At 54.4% G+C, this 17,530-nt stretch overlaps 1 pseudogene; it reads left to right on the top strand.

The window, feature by feature from the left end:
• Positions 1-4,567: 4,567 nt before the first annotated feature.
• On the top strand, positions 4,568-16,608 carry LOC137361987 (sulfotransferase 1C2-like; annotated as a pseudogene).
• The last annotated feature ends 922 nt before the right edge of the window (positions 16,609-17,530 follow it).

The raw sequence follows: 17,530 nt of genomic DNA, 5'->3' as shown, positions 1-17,530 counted from the left end.
GATAATGAGAGACAGATGTTTTTTATCCTTTCACGGGACATGGGCATCGCTGGCAAGACCAGCATCTGTTGCCCATCCCCAATTGCCCTGGCGAGGGTAAGTGAGTGCTTCGCTGGGTAGTAGCTTAGTCCAGTGACATTACCACTACACCTCCCCGTCTCCCATAATAGATTGTTAGGTTACAGAGAAATAGATAGAGTGATAGATAATTAAGAGATGGATAGAGCGATAGATGGATAGAGCTGTGGATAGATAAAGACAGGCATTGCCAAGCGCTTCTGAACCCTGGCCAGTTGGACTCAGGTTGTAATTACACCATGACTCATATTGGGGGCGCTGTTGCGTGACGTGTTTACATCAGGAAACCCCCCCCCCCCCCCCTTTAGAAATACGCACGTGGGACTTTGACATGGTCAAGGTGGGGGTAGAGTGGAAATCTTGTCAAATCCCACTCATCCCCCTCACGGAGCCAGTTCCCTCTTTCACCAGGAGTGATAGGTGGGATTTTATATGGAGACAGAGGGAGAACGACAGAGAGGCAGAGACAAAGAGAGGGTGACAGAGGGGGGGGGGGATAGGGGGGAGAGAGAGAGCGACAGACAGACAGAAAGAGAGAGAGCGATAGCGAGAGGGGGAAGACAGTGAGACAGAGAGGAAGCAGAGAGAGAGTGATCGATAGAGAGACAGTGTGAGAGAGAGAGAGAGAGGAGCACAGAGTGATCAGAGCACGGAGCACTTCGTAAACAGAGTGCGACAGTTGGGAATCTTTCTGTTCCACTTCGCAGTAGCTCGTGAGTGTTCATCGTTTGTCTCCAAGCAAGGAATGTTAATCTCATTATTACTTCATAAAATTAGTAACTCACTGGTTGTTGAGTTGCAGTTTGAGCTGCAGGGCTTTCTGTAAGAAATGCACTTTTAGGAATGTTATAGAATTCATCGGCATAATCTTGTGTTGTCTAACAGGAAGGTATCGTTTCTCTCTCTTAGAAAGGGACAGAGAAGCATTTTTTTTTTTTTAGCAACCAGGGACATGAGTCTGTCGTGAACACTGGACCTGGTAACAAGGTTATGTTTTTATACATGTTTTTACGTTCAAGATGGAGTCCAGAAAGTCAGGTGACCTCACCTCCACTCTGCCAAAGGACGAGACAGAATTCTTTGGACTGGGAAGAGCTTGGGCTTCATAACTTGGGGTATCAGCCGCTTACAAAGTGCGGTTCAGTTAATTGGGGATTTCTTTAGTTTCATGGTTACAATAAAAGTCTTAAATGTGAAATGTTGAGCAATTTATTACGAAGGTGCCTCTGTGTTTTGTTAAATACATCTTTTCGATGATTCATTTTTGAAAGATTGAGAAAATGATAAACTTTGGGGCTTTCAAAGGGGGTCATGTCAAGGCCACTTGGCCTTGAGAAACAGTCCCTGGAAATGTTTTTCTTTAACAAGGGGCACTGACAGGTATGGTGAGGAAAACAAGCCTTTCCGGGAAATCACCTGACTTCCAGCTCAATAAACAACAGAGAACTTTGGGCACCTGGAGAAGTTGTTTACAAAGAAGTGACAGGTCAAGATTGATGGCGGTCAAAAAGTTGACCTCCTGTTGCCGGTTTCGCTTTTGAATGTTTTGAGTTGGTGTTGAGCTGTATAAAAATGGGGAGAGAACTTTCCGAGGCGAGAAGAGAATTCCCAAGGAAGGAGAGAAGTCCACAACCCAGCTCAGCTTTCCAGCACCTCTCGAAAAGACCCTGAGAAGGCCACTCACCTCGTCTCCTGGCTTTGAAGAAAAGCCTGCTAAATTAATTCTCAACGCCGCCTGAACAGAACTGTTCGAAATGATGCCAGTGACCCGCCCACATGTACTCGGAGGCCGGACTGTACGTCAGTTTTGCATATCTCACCTGCTGTTTCTTGAAGAATGAGCGAGTATTCAGCCCATTGGTTTTTTTGTCTGTAATAGAGCTCTAAAAACAAAGATCCCTTTATTTTTTCCAGCTAACTGGTGAAAATGTGTATGTATATGAGTGAGAGGGGCTAAGGTAAAAAGGGAACTTTACTATTTCAATCTGTGTGTTTATGCTTTACTTCCTTACGGATTAAAACTTGTTTTACAATAAACTGATAATTTAATTGTTTATTTGAGAAACCTGGTTGGTGTGTTTTATTCTGGGATAGAAATAGAGTCAATGATTGACCGTATTGGTAAGTGGGAAAGATTTAAATCTATGTTGTGGCCCGCGGAAAAGTTGAACTGGGACATAACGAATTCTAGAAATTGGTCTGAGGGGGTAACAGGCTGAAATAAACAAAGGTAAGGACCAACGGGTTCATGAGAAGGCCATATAGACATTCCTAAGCTGGCAGCTTGCAGTATTTTGTACCCTTTTATGTGGGGTTTCACACCTGTGCAAAGGCCCATCCCTCATTGCCCCTTGAGAAGGTGGTGGTGAGCTGCCGTCTTGAGCTGCTGCAGTCCGTGTGAGGTAGGTACACCCAGAGTGCGGTGAGGAAGGGAGTTCCAGGATTTTGACCCAGCGACAGTGAAGGAACGGCCGATATAGTTCCAAGTCAGGATGGTGTGTGACTTGGAGGGGAACTTGCAGGTGGTGGTGTTCCCCCGCGTCTGCTTCCCTTGTCCTTCTAGGTGGTAGAGGTCGCGGGTTTGGGTGGCGCTGCCGAAGGAGCCTTGGTGCATTGCTGCAGTGCATCTTGTAGATGGTACACACTGCTGTCACTGTGTGTCGGTGGTGGAGGGAGTGAATGTTTGTGGATGGGGTGCCAATCAAGCGGGCTGCTTTGTTCTGGATGGTGTCGAGCTTCCTGAGTGTTGTTGGAGCTGCACCCATCCAGGCAAGTGGAGAGTATTCCATCACACTCCTGACTTGTGCCTTGTAGACGGTGGACAGGCTTTGGGGAGTCAGGAGGTGAGTTACTCGCTGAAGAATTCCCAGCCTCTGACCTCCTCTTGTATTCACAGTATTTATATGGCTGGTCCAGTTCAGTTTCTGGTCAATGGTAACCCCCAGGATGTTGATAGTGGGGGATTCAGAGATGGTAATGCCATTGAATGTCAAGGGGAGATGGTTAGATTCTCTCTTGTCGGAGATGGTCATTGCCTGGCACTTGTGTGGCGCGAATGTTACTTGCCACTTATCAGCCCAAGCCTGGATATTGTCCAGGTCTTGCTGCATTTCTACACGGACTGCTTCAGTATCTGAGGAGTCACGAATGGTGCTGAACATTGTGCAATCATCAGGGAACATCCCCACTTCTGACCTTCTGATTGAAGGAAGGTCATTGATGAAGCAGCTGGAGATGGTTAAATTACAGACATGTCTCAGGGACTGTTCCTCGAATTGAGGTGAAGTAGCAAGCATCGCGAATTGAAAACGGGGTTAAGGGAGTAAACGAATAAAGAGAGGAGATAACGGGGCGCATTCCGTCCCCTTTTCTACCGCTCAACGGCTGCACGGTTGCAGTGCTGTCTGCTTAAAACGCTGGTATGCATGTCTGAAGCTTGCCGACTGTGGCGGGCATCACATTTTTTTTTGGAAAACATTCTGAAAGCAGAGACAGTCAATGCAAAACACCACGCAAAAACCGCCAGGCTTGCCGTCATTGTTTCTGTGACTTGAATCGACAAAATAAATTGTACACGAGTTGCAATTTCAGACACTCAAAGGGAAACTTTAGCTAACGATTAAGGGGATATGTAAAATATTTTTCGGGATAGTGGGAAATGATACCCAGCCCCGGGTATGTCTTTTTCTGCATCTTTTGTGCCCCCTTTCAGGGTGTTATATTGACAGGACCTCATTGCCCCCTCAATACAAAATGTCCAATCGAATGTCGCGTTCTTTGTCCAAACCACGGGGTAAAAGCCCACCCCAACGTTAGCTCCTACTGCCTGGAGCTTCTCGAGCCTACCCGCACGCCTTCCGTCGCTGATCGATCGGGGCCTTTACAACCTCTTCCATCCCCTCGTTCTACCCTGTTTGCCACGATCAGTTCCACAACCCGCTCCGAGGAACCAGGGGCTTCATTATGTGTTTTCTGTCAGGGCTTGCTGCTGCCCGGGGGCCTTGTACGTATCCATTAGTTTTTAATTTTACGCTTTTGGCCGTGCAAAGGATGCTGGTACACCCCCCCCCCCCCCCCCCCACCCCCGGTGACAGTAAATTGTCCAGCGGTAATCTGTAATCTTACACTCCTCACTTTCCCTTCTCCAACTGCTCATGTGACACAAACAATAACTCAATGGTCAGGAACCCCAGTCCCTGTGGAGATTAACTGTTGGAACGGAGCCAGTTGGTTTAAAGATCACACCCACTCCTTCAAACACACAACTCCAAGTTAGACGCTGACTGCAACTCGCGAGGTAACAGTTCATCTCTCTCCCTCTCTCCCTCCCTCCCTCTCCCTCTCCCTCTCCCTCTCTCCCTCTCTCATACCGACTACAATGGAGTTTGGACCTTTACTGTTGGAAGTTTGTGAGTCAGTATCTGACCCGATATGGGATAGTCTAACACAGCGAGATGTGGGAGCTCGGATAGATTGCCAGCCAGGTGTTTACAGACAATTCAGAACTTCCTTGGATACTGCATGGGAGTGAGGGAGACGAGAGCCTCTCAGTCACTGTGGGTGAGGGTCAGGGGGGAGTGAGGGAGACGGGGGCCTCTCAGTCACTGTGAGTGAGGGTCAGTGAGGAGTGAGGGAGACGGGAGCCTCTCAGTCACTGTGGGTGAGGGTCAGTGGGGAGTGAGGGAGACGGGAGCCTCTCGGTCACTCTGGGTGAGGGTCAGTGGGGAGTGAGGGAGACGGGAGTCTCTCGGTCACTGTGGGTGAGGGTCAGTGGGGAGTGAGGGAGACGGGAGCCTCTCGGTCACTCTGGGTGAGGGTCAGTGGGGAGTGAGGGAGACGGGAGCCTCTCAGTCACTGTGGGTGAGGGTCAGTGGGGAGTGAGGGAGACGGGAGCCTCTCGGTCACTCTGGGTGAGGGTCAGTGGGGAGTGAGGGAGACGGGAGCCTCTCGGTCACTGTGGGTGAGGGTCAGTGGGGAGTGAGGGAGACGGGAGCCTCTCGGTCACTCTGGGTGAGGGTCAGTGGGGAGTGAGGGAGACGGGAGTCTCTCGGTCACTGTGGGTGAGGGTCAGTGGGGAGTGAGGGAGACGGGAGCCTCTCGGTCACTGTGGGTGAGGGTCAGTGGGGAGTGAGGGAGACGGGAGCCTCTCGGTCACTCTGGGTGAGGGTCAGTGGGGAGTGAGGGAGACGGGAGCCTCTCGGTCACTCTGGGTGAGGGTCAGTGGGGAGTGAGGGAGACGGGAGTCTCTCGGTCACTGTGGGTGAGGGTCAGTGGGGAGTGAGGGAGACGGGAGCCTCTCGGTCACTGTGGGTGAGGGTCAGTGGGGAGTGAGGGAGATGGGAGCCTCTCGGTCACTGTGAGGGAGGGTCAGTAGATATTTGAAGTGAATTAACATGTGGATCCCCATTTACAGGAGGTTTGGAAGATGGCGCTGAATTATCACCCTGAGATTGAGGATGTTAAACCTGGGAGGCCGCAGGTAAAACATGTCCAAGGTGTGGCTTTCCCCGATTGGGTGGCTGATAACTGGCAGCAGGTACAACAGTTCCAGGCGAAACCGGGAGACCTTCTCATAGCAACATATCCTAAAGCAGGTGAGTGAGTGAGGGAGAGGGCCAAGGCCCCACGGTGCAGGGAGAGGGCCCAGGCCCCGGGGGGCAGGGAGAGGGCCCGGGCCCCGCGGTGCAGGGAGAGGGCCCTGGCCCCGCGGTGCAGGGAGAGGGCCCAGGCCCCACGGTGCAGGGAGAGGGCCCAGGCCCCGGGGGGGCAGGGAGAGGGCCCAGGCCCCACGGTGCAGGGAGAGGGCCCAGGCCCCGCGGTGCAGGGAGAGGGCCCAGGCCCCGGGGGGCAGGGAGAGGGCCCAGGCCCCACGGTGCAGGGAGAGGGCCCAGGCCCCGGGGGGGCAGGGAGAGGGCCCAGGCCCCACGGTGCAGGGAGAGGGCCCAGGCCCCGGGGGGGCAGGGAGAGGGCCCAGGCCCCTCGGTGCAGGGAGAGGGCCCAGGCCCAACAGTGTCTTTCTGTCTCTCTCTCTGCCTCTGGCTGTCTGTCCCTCCCTGTCTCTCTGTCTCAGTCTCGCTGTCCCTCTTTATCTCTCTCTCTCTGCCTCTCTCTCTACTTCTCTCTTTCTGCTTGTCTGACAGGATCTCTCCCCTGTAATCTCTCTCCCCTGTAATCTCTCTCCCCTCGTGATCTCTCACCTGTGATTTCATCCCTGCGATCTCTCTCCCCTGTGCTCTCTCCCCTACTGGTCTCTCTCCCCGGTGATCTCTCTCCCCTGGCATCCCTCTCGCCTGGCATCCCTCCCGCCCTGTGATCTCCCCCCCTGTGAACTCCCCCCGTGATCCCCCCCCTGTGATCACTCTCCCCCTGTGATCACTCTCCCCCTGTGATCACTCCCCGTGAACTCATTCCCCTGTGATCACTCTCTTTCCCTGTGATCTCTCTCCCCTGTGATCTCTCTCCCTCTCTGCTGTCATCTCTCCCCTGTTACCCCTCTCTCTCCCCTGATCTCCCCCCTCTCCCCTTGGATCTCTCTCACCGTAATCTCTCTCCCCCGGCAGATCACCCCCCCGTGATCTCATCCCCCGTGATCTCCCGCTCCCCTCTGATCTCCCTCTCCCTGCGATCTCCCTCTCCCTGCGATCTCCCTCTCCCTGCGATCTCCCTCTCCCTGCGATCTCCCTCTCCCTGCGATCTCCCTCTCCCTGCGATCTCCCTCTCCCTGCGATCTCCCTCTCCCTGCGATCTCCCTCTCCCTGCGATCTCCCTCTCCCTGCGATCTCCCTCTCCCTGCGATCTCTCTCTCTCCCTGCGATCTCTCTCTCCCTGCGATCTCTCTCTCCCTGCGATCTCTCTCTCCCTGCGATCTCTCTCTCCCTGCGATCTCCCTCTCCCTGCGATCTCTCTCTCTCCCTGCGATCTCTCTCTCCCTGCGATCTCTCTCTCCTGTGATCTCTCTCTCCCTGTGATCTCTCTCTCCTGCGATCTCTCTCTCCTGCGATCTCTCTCTCCTGCGATCTCTCTCTCCCTGCGATCTCTCTCTCCCTGCGATCTCCCTGTCCCTGCGATCTCTCTCTCCCTGCGATCTCCCTGTCCCTGCGATCTCTCTCTCCCTGCGATCTCTCTCTCCCTGCGATCTCTCTCTCCCTGTGATCTCTCTCTCCCTGTGATCTCTCTCTCTCTCTGATCTCTCTCTCCCTGTGATCTCTCTCCCTCTGATCTCTCTCTCCCTGTGATCTCTCTCTCTCCCTGTGATCTCTCTCTCTCTGATCTCTCTCTCTCTCTCTCTCTGATCTCTCTCTCTCTCTGATCTCTCTCTCTCTCTGACCTCTCTCTCTCTCTGATCTCTCTCTCTCTCTCTCTACAGGCACCACTTGGATACAGCAGATTGTGGATTTTATTAATTGTAACGGTGATGTGGAGATGTGTAACCGAGCCCCCATCCACCATCGGATTCCATTCCTCGAATTCTTTGCCTTCGGCCCATCCGGTGAGAATCTTCAACAAATTAAACCTCTAATGACCCGTTTCCCGGGGAGAGTCGGTGCCCGTGGGGGACCCGTACCCCGGGGAGAGTCGGTGCCCGTGGGGGATCCGTACCCCGGGGAGAGTCGGTGTCCGAGGTGGGGCTCCTACCCCGGGGAGAGTCGGTGTCGGTGGGGGACCCGTACCCCGGGGAGAGTCGGTGTCCGTGGGGGGACCCGTACCCCGGGGAGAGTCGGTGTCGGTGGGGGACCCGTACCCCGGGGAGAGTCGGTGCCCGTGGGGGATCCGTACCCCGGGGAGAGTCGGTGTCCGAGGTGGGACCCGTACCCCGGGGAGAGTCGGTGTCGGTGGGGGACCCGTACCCCGGGGAGAGTCGGTGCCCGTGGGGGATCCGTACCCCGGGGAGAGTCGGTGTCCGAGGGGGGGGGCCCCTACCCCGGGGAGAGTGGGAAATACTATTGGATGGTACAATATGAACAGGATTCTTGCACTGTAACACTGGGAGCTCGTAACATCTCCATCTCATTTCAGGTCTTGAACAGATTGAGAAACTGTCGTCTCCCAGGATGATTAAGACCCACCTCCCCATTCAATTCATCCCGAAATCCATCTGGGAACAGGACTGCAAGGTACAGGACCCGACAGACTCCTCTTTGACCAGCTCCCCCACCCCCGGGCTAACCCTTCATCCCTCCCCCCTCACCGTGTTCAACTCCACACCCCTCGCACCATCTCCAACACTAACTCATTCCTGCCCTCAGCCTCCAAACTGAGGGACTCCCTCTCCCTCAGTCTTTGAACTGTAGGACTCCTCACTACAATTATACAGGGTATTGGTGAGACCACACCTGGAGTATTGAGTCCAGTTTTGGTCTCCTTACCTAAGGAAGGATATAGTTGTCCGAGAGGGATCATAACAAAGGTTCACTAGACTGGTTCCTGGGATGAGGGGATTGTCCTGTGACGAGAGATCGAGTCGAACGGGCCGATATTCCCTGGAGTTGAGAAGAATGAGAGGGTGATCTCGTTGAAACGCATAAAATTCTGATGGGGTTTTGACAGGGTAGATGCTGAGAGTCTGTTTCCCCCCCTCACCCCCGGGGCTGGAGAGTCTCGAACACCGGGGGGGGGGTCACAGTCTCAGGATAAGGGCTCGGCCGTTTCACACTGAGATGAGGAGAAATTTCTTCACTCGGAGGGTGGTGAATCTTTGGAATTCTCGATCCCAGAGAGCTGTGGATGATCAGTCGTTGAGCATATTCCAGACGGAGATGGGTAGATGTTTGGGCGCTGAGAGAATGAAGGGGATATGGGGAGAGTGCGCGAAGGCGGAGTCGGGATAGTAAATCGTCCGTGATCGTATTGAATGGAGGAGCAGGCTCGAGGGGCCTTATTAAACACCTTTGCAAAACCCAGTTGAGATGGTAACACATTACTTCTTCCCTCTGTCCTCTCGAATGTTTGCTGTCCTGATGGAGAAAAGTGTGATTCCGGCTCTGTGCCAGCAAACCTCGAGAAACACCTCTCCTTCCCAGGAAGGATCCATTTATCTCAGCTGCCGAGACCCTCAGCTCCTCAATTCCCCCGCCTTGCACCCTCCGTGCACCTCATCTCAGCCGAAACTGCTGCAGCATGTGTCCCTCATGGGATCTTCTCCTCCCTGTTTCCAGGTGATAACGGTTGCTCGGAATGCAAAGGACAACCTCGTGTCTTACTTTCACTTCCATCGGATGGACCGGGTGATTCCTGAGCCGGAAGCTGGCAGGAATTCCTGCAAATATTCATGGATGGACAAGGTGGGATTTATACTCCTGACACAACCTGTCACTGAACAGAGCAGGTACAGTACGGGGGTTAGATACAGAGTAAAGCTCCCTCTACACTGTCCCCCATCAAACACTCCCCAGGACAGGTACAGTACGGGGGGTTAGATACAGAGTAAAGCTCCTCTACACTGTCCCCATCAAACACTCCCAGGACAGGTACAGTACGGGGGTTAGATACAGAGTAAAGCTCCCTCTACACTGTCCCCATCAAACACTCCCAGGACAGGTACAGTACGGGGGGTTAGATACAGAGTAAAGCTCCCTCTACACTGTCCCCCATCAAACACTCCCAGGACAGGTACAGTACGGGGGTTAGATACAGAGTAAAGATCCCTCTACACTGTCCCCCATCAAACACTCCCCAGGACAGGTACAGTACGGGGGGTTAGATACAGAGTAAAGCTCCCTCTACACCTGTCCCCATCAAACACTCCCAGGACAGGTACAGTACGGGGGTTAGATACAGAGTAAAGCTCCCTCTACACTGTCCCCATCAAACACTCCCAGGACAGGTACAGTACGGGGGGTTAGATACAGAGTAAAGCTCCCCTCTACACTGTCCCCATCAAACACTCCCCAGGACAGGTACCAGTACGGGGGTTAAATACAGAGTAAAGATCCCTCTACACTGTCCCCATCAAAACACTCCCAGGACAGGTACAGTACGGGGGTTAGATACAGAGTAAAGCTCCCTCGACACTGACCCCATCAAACACTCCAAGGACAGGTACAGTACGGGGGGTTAGATGCAGAGTAAAGCTCCCTCTGCACTGTCCCCATCAAACAACTCCCAGGACAGGTACAGTACGGGGTTAGATACAGAGTAAAGCTCCCTCTACACTGTCCCCATCAAACACTCCCAGGACAGGTACAGTACGGGGGTTAGATACAGAGTAAAGCTCCCTCTACACTGTCCCCCATCAAACACTCTCAGGACAGGTACAGTACGGGGGTTAGATACAGAGTAAAGCTCCCTCTACACTGTCCCCATCAAACACTCCCAGGACAGGTACAGTACGGGGGTTAGATACAGAGTAAAGTTCCCTCTACACTGTCCCCATCAAACACTCCCAGGACAGGTACAGTACGGGGGTTAGATACAGAGTAAATCTCCCTCTACACTGTCCCCATCAAACACTCCCCAGGACAGGTACAGTACGGGGGTTAGATACAGAGTAAAGCTCCCTCTACACTGTCCCCCATCAAACACTCCCAGGACAGGTACAGTACGGGGGTTAGATACAGAGTAAAGCTCCCTCTACACTGTCCCCCATCAAACACTCCCCAGGACAGGTACAGTACGGGGGTTAGATACAGAGTAAAGCTCCCTCTACACTGTCCCAGGTTTGTGTCTGCTCCAGTTGTACTGATCCTGTTTCGGGAGCAGGGAGAAACACAATGGGATCTTACTGTGTCTAAACGTTCTGTGTTTCAGTGGCCTGGGGTTCTTGGTATGATTACGTGAAGGGATGGTGGGAAGCGAAGGAAAAACATCGAATTCTCTTTCTCTTCTACGAAGATCTGAAGGAGGTAATGGAGGCAGAGGAAGCAAGTTAAAGAGTGGGACAGAGAGGAGAGAGAGAGAGAGAGAGACAGCGAGAGCGGGGGAGACAGCGAGAGAGGGGGAGACAGCGAGAGAGGGGGAGACAGCGAGAGAGGGTGAGACAGAGACAGAGAGAGACAAAGACAGAGAGAGAGAGAGGGAGAGAGAGCGAGAGAGAGAGAGGGACAGAGAGAGAGAGAGACAGATAGAGAGAGACACAGAGAGAGATAGAGAGAGAGAGACAGAGAGAGACAGAGCCAGAGACAGAGCCAGAGAGAGAGACAGAGACAGAGAGCGAGACAGAGAGCGAGACAGAGAGCGAGACAGAGAGCGAGAGAGAGAGAAAGACAGAGAGAGAGAGAAAGACAGAGAGAGAGAGGGGCTCGTAGAGAGAGAGAGAGGGGGCTCTGAGCCTCTCTCTCTCTCGCTGAGCCTCTCTCTCTCTCTCTCTCGCTGAGCCTCTCTCTCTCGCTGAGCCTCTCTCTCTCTCTCTCTCTCGCTGAGCCTCTCTCTCTCTCTCTCGCTCTCTCTCTCTCTCGCTGAGTCTCTCTCTCTCTCTCTCTCTCTCTCTGAGCCTCTCTCTCTCTCTCTCTGAGCCTCTCTCTCTCTCTGAGCCTCTCTCTCTCTCTGAGCCTCTCTCTCTGAGCCTCTCTCTCTGAGCCTCTCTCTCTGAGCCTCTCTCTCTCTCTCTCTCTGAGCCTCTCTCTCTCTCTCTCTCTCTCTGAGCCTCTCTCTCTCTCTCTCTCTCTGAGCCTCTCTCTCTCTCTCTCTCTCTCTGAGCCTCTCTCTCTCTCTCTCTGAGCCTCTCTCTCTCTCTCTCTGAGCCTCTCTCTCTCTGAGAGAGTGAGGCGCTCAGAGATAGAGAGAGAGAGAGGCTGAGAGAGAGAGAGAGAGAGAGAGCGAGCGAGAGAGGTTCAGGGGGAGAGAGAGAGAGAGAGAGGTTCAGGGGGAGAGAGAGAGAGAGAGAGGTTCAGGGGGAGAGGGAGAGAGAGAGAGAGAGCGAGACAGAGAGGCTCAGCGAGAGAGAGAGAGAGACAGAGACAGAGAGCGAGACAGAGAGCGAGACAGAGAGCGAGACAGAGAGCGAGACAGAGAGCGAGACAGAGAGCGAAGACAGAGAGCAGAGACAGAGAGCGAGAGAGGCTCAGTGAGAGAGAGAGAGAGAGAGACTCAGCGAGAGAGAGAGAGAGAGAGAGGCTCAGCGAGAGAGAGAGAGAGAGAGAGAGAGAGAGGTTCAGGGGAGAGAGAGAGAGAGAGAGAGAGAGGCTCAGCGAGAGAGAGAGAGAGAGGGCTCAGCGAGAGAGAGAGAGAGAGGTTCAGCGAGAGAGAGAGAGAGAGAGAGAGAGGTTCAGGGGAAGAGAGAGAGAGAGAGAGAGAGGCTCAGCGAGAGAGAGCGAGAGCGAGAGAGAGAGGTTCAGGGGGAGAGAGAGAGAGAGAGAGAGAGGCTCAGCGAGAGAGAGAGAGAGCAGGCTCAGCGAGAGAGAGAGAGAGAGGTTCAGCGAGAGAGAGAGAGAGAGAGAGAGAGGTTCAGGGAAGAGAGAGAGAGAGAGAGAGAGGCTCAGCGAGAGAGAGCGAGAGCGAGAGATGTTTGTTCTTGCACAGGGTGGGAGTTGACGAGACGTGAACGGGCAAACAGATTACATTTGATGTTTCCAGGACCCCTGGACTGGATGTTCAGTCACCCCTCTCACTGACCCCTGACCCCGGGACTGGATGGTCAGTCCCCCCTCTCACTGACCCCTGACCCCGGGACTGGATTGTCAGTCCCCCCTCTCTCTGACCCCTGACCCCGGGATTGGATTGTCAGTCCCCCCCTCTCACTGACCCCTGACCCCGGGATTGGATGGTCAGTCCCCCCTCTCACTGACCCCTGAACTGGGGGTCAGTCCCTCCCTCACTGACCCCTGAACTGGGTGGTCAGTCCCTCCCTCACTGACCCCTGAACTGGGTGGTCAGTCCCTCCCTCACTGATCCTGGGACTGGATGGTCAGTCCCCCCCCTCTCACTGACCCCTGACCCGGATGGTCAGTCCCCCTCTCACTGGACCCCTGAACTGGGGGGTCAGTCCCTCCCTCACTGACCCCTGACCCCTGAACTGGGTGGTCAGTCCCTCCCTCACTGAACCTGGGACTGGATGGTCAGTCCCCTCTCTCACTGACCCCTGAACTGGATGGTCAGTCCCTCTCTCACTGATCCTGGGACTGGATGGTCAGTCCCCCCCTCTCACTGACCCCTGATCCCGGGACTGGATGGTCAGTGCCCCCTCTCTCTGACCCCTGACTGGATTGTCAGTCCCCGCGCTCATTGACCCCTGACCCCAGGACTGGATGGTCAGTCCCCCCTCTCACTGACCCTGGGACTGGATGGTCAGTGCCTCCTCTCTCTGACCCCTGACTGGATCGTCAGTCCCCCCTCTCACTGACCTCTGACCCCGGGACTGGATGGTCAGTCCCCCCCTCTCACTGACCCCTGACCCCGGGACTGGATTGTCAGTCCCCCCCTCTCTCTGACCCCTGACCCCCGGGATTGGATTGTCAGTCCCCCCCTCTCACTGACCCCTGACCCCGGGATTGGATGGTCAGTCCCCCCCTCTCACTGACCCCTGAACTGGGGGTCAGTCCCTCCCTCACTGACCCCTGAACTGGGTGGTCAGTCCCTCCCTCACTGACCCCTGAACTGGGTGGTCAGTCCCCTCCCTCACTGACCCCTGAACTGGGTGGTCAGTCCCTCCCTCACTGATCCTGGGACTGGATGGTCAGTCCCCCCCCTCTCACTGACCCCTGACCCGGATGGTCAGTCCCCCTCTCACTGACCCCTGAACTGGGGGTCAGTCCCTCCCTCACTGACCCCTGACCTGGGTGGTCAGTCCCTCCCTCACTGAACCTGGGACTGGATGGTCAGTCCCCTCTCTCACTGACCCCTGAACTGGATGGTCAGTCCCTCTCTCACTGATCCTGGGACTGGATGGTCAGTCCCCCCCTCTCACTGACCCCTGATCCCAGGACTGGATGGTCAGTGCCCCCTCTCTCTGACCCCTGACTGGATTGTCAGTCCCCGCGCTCACTGACCCCTGACCCCAGGACTGGATGGTCAGTCCCCCCCCTCTCACTGACCCTGGGACTGGATGGTCAGTGCCTCCTCTCTCTGACCCCTGACTGGATCGTCAGTCCCCCCTCTCACTGACCTCTGACCCCGGGACTGGATGGTCAGTGCCCCCTCTCATTGACCCCGGGACTGGATGGTCAGTCCCTCTCTCACAGACCCCTGACCCCGGGACTGGATGGTCAGTCCCCCCTCTCACAGACCCCTGACCCCAGGACTGGATGGTCAGTCCCACCTCTCACTGACCCCTGACCCCAGGACTGGATGGTCAGTCCCACCTCTCACTGACCCCTGACCCCAGGACTGGATGGTCAGTCCCACCTCTCACTGACCCCTGACCCCAGGACTGGATGGTCAGTCCCACCTTTCACTGACCCCTGACCTGGATGGTCAGTCCCCCCCCTCACTGACCCCTGACCCCGGGACTGGATGGTCAGTCCCACCTTTCACTGACCCCTGTCCTGGATGGTCAGTCCCTCTCTCACTGACCCCTGACCCAAGGACTGGATGGTCAGTCCCACCTTTCACTGACCCCTGTCCTGGATGGTCAGTGCCCCCCTCTCACTGACCCCTGACCCCGGGACTGGATGGTCAGTCCCACCTTTCACTGACCCCTGTCCTGGATGGTCAGTGCCCCCCTCTCAATGACCCCTGGCCCCAGGGACTGGATAGTCAATCCCTCTCACACTGACCCCTGACCCTGGATGGTCAGTTGCTCCCTCTCACTGACCCCTGACCCTCAGACTGGATAGTCAATTTACCTCTCACTGACCCCTGACCCCAAGGACTGGATAGTCAACGCCTCTCACACTGACCCCTGACCCTGGATGGTCAGTTGCTCCCTCTCACTGACCCCCGACCCTCAGATTGGATAGTCAATTTACCTCTCACTGACCCCTGACCCTGGATGGTCAGTCTCCCCCCCCTACCCTCCACAAGGAACCGCCGTTCTCTAACGCCTGGCCATTCTCACCCTAGAACCCCAGACGGGAAATCCTGAAGGTGGCCAAGTTCATGGAGAAGGTTCTGGAAGAGGATGTCGTTGAGAAGATTGTTCGCCTGTCCTCTTTCAGTGCCATGAAGGACAACCCAATGGTCAACTACAGCACCCTCCCGCCGTCCGTGATGGATCAGACCATCTCCAGTTTCATGCGCAAGGGTACGTTCGAAGGGTCAAGGGTCAGAGGCCTGAGGACTGGCCGCTCACCTGCTGCAGCCTGTGGGGGGTGTGGGGTGGGGAGGGTTGGAGGGTGAAGTGTGTCTCTGGACAGCGGGAACGAAAGACTCCTCTCTCTATGGGGTGTGAACGAGGGGCTCAGTGGGTGAGACACCGATCTTTCGCCCCTTTGGGGCCTGGTCATGGGACTCCAAGGGCCCAGGTCCCAGGACTTTTGCAGGAGGCTGGGATTAGCCTGTGTTAAATTATCCTGATTTCAGGAGGGTGTAGAGACTGGTGGAATGGGCAGGCAGGGGGCAAATACAGTTTAATACAGGGAGGGGTGGAGTAACAAGCTGCCTGAAAGGGAGGAGGAAGGAGATTCAACAGTGACTTTCAAAAGGGGGAAATCGGAGAAATACTGGAAAGGGGGAAAATTTACAGGGATAAGGGGGGGGCGGGCATTAGTAACATTCGTGCCACACAAGTGCCAGGCAATGACCATCTCCAACAAGAGAGAATCTAACCATCTCCCCTTGACATTCAATGGCATTACCATCGCTGAATCCCCCACTATCAACATCCTGGGGGGTTACCATTGACCAGAAACTGAACTGGATCAGCCATATAAATACTGTGACTACAAGAGCAGGTCAGAGGCTAGGAACCCTGCAGTGAGTAACTCACCTCCTGACTCCCCAAAGCCTGTCCACCATCTACAAGGCACAAGTCAGGAGTGTGATGGAATACTCTCCACTTGCCTGGATGGGTGCAGCTCCAACAACACTCAGGAAGCTCGACACCATCCAGGACAAAGCAGCCCGCTTGATTGGCACCCCATCTACAAACATTCACTCCCTCCACCACCGACACACAGTGACAGCAGTGTGTACCATCTACAAGATGCACTGCAGCAATGCACCAAGGCTGCTTAGATACAGGGCGAGGGGAAGGGAGGGGATGAGGTTAGTTCCACAGGCATCTACCTCTTTAACTGTACTTACATTGTCTCTCTTTCTCTCTGTCACTGTCTCTATCTGTCTCTCTCACACACTCTCTATCACTCTCGCTCACTGTCTCTCTGTCGCTCTCGCTCTCTCTCTGCCTCTCTCGCTCTCTCTCTGCCTCTCTCGCTCTCTCTCTGCCTCTCTCTCACTCTGTCTCTCTCTCACTCTGTCTCTCTCTCACTCTGTCTCTCTCTCACTCTGTCTCTCTCTCACTCTGTCTCTCTCTCACTCTCTCCCAGGTGAGGTTGGAGACTGGAAAAATCATTTTACCGTCGCTCAGAATGAAGCTTTCGATGAACATTACGAGAGAGAGATGGCAGAAAGTTCACTGAAGTTTCGTGAAGTTCTGTAACAAATCTGAGTCATAAAACAGCACGGAAAAATCAGAATTAAACCTCTTTAACCATCAAACTCTTGAAGACAAATTATTTCACATCAGGTCTGGTCAATCACTGAAACAGTCGTCGGAGGCAACTGAGAGACACCAGTCAGTGTATAGATATCATCCTGACAGAGAGGGACTGAGAGACACCAGTCAGTGTATAGATATCACCCTGAGAGAGAGGGACTGAGAGACACCAGTCAGTGTATAGATATCACCCTGAGAGAGAGGGACTGAGAGACACCAGTCAGTGTACAGATATCATCCTGAGAGAGAGGGACTGAGAGACATCAGTCAGTGTAAAGATATCACCCTGAGAGAGGGGACTGAGAGACACCAGTCAGTGTACAGATATCACCCTGAGAGAGAGGGACTGAGAGACACCAGTCAGTGTACAGATATCACCCTGAGAGAGAGGGACTGAGAGACACCAGTCAGTAAACAGATATCACCCTGAGAGAGAGGGACTGAGAGACACCAGTCAGTGTACAGATATCACCCTGAGAGAGAGGGGACTGAGAGACACCAGTCAGTGTACAGATATCACCCTGATAGAGAGGGGACTGAGAGACACCAGTCAGTGTACAGATATCACCCTGAGAGAGAGGGACTGAGAGACACCAGTCAGTGTACAGATATCACCCTGAGAGAGAGGGGACTGAGAGACACCAGTCAGTGTACAGATATCTCCCTGAGAGAGAGGGGACTGAGAGACACCAGTCAGTGTACAGATATCACCCTGAGAGAGAGGGACTGAGAGACACCAGTCAGTGTACAGATATCACCCTGAGAGAGAGGGACTGAGAGACACCAGTCAGTGTACAGATATCTCCCTGAGAGAGAGGGGACTGAGAGACACCAGTCAGTGTACAGATATCACCCTGAGAGAGAGAGGACTGAGAGACACCAGTCAGTGTACAGATATCACCCTGAGAGAGAGGGGACTGAGAG

This window comes from Heterodontus francisci, unplaced genomic scaffold (assembly GCF_036365525.1).
Source record: "Heterodontus francisci isolate sHetFra1 unplaced genomic scaffold, sHetFra1.hap1 HAP1_SCAFFOLD_518, whole genome shotgun sequence".
NCBI classification, from domain to species: Eukaryota; Metazoa; Chordata; class Chondrichthyes; order Heterodontiformes; family Heterodontidae; genus Heterodontus; species Heterodontus francisci.
This window is presented reverse-complemented; position numbering and strand designations above follow the sequence as displayed.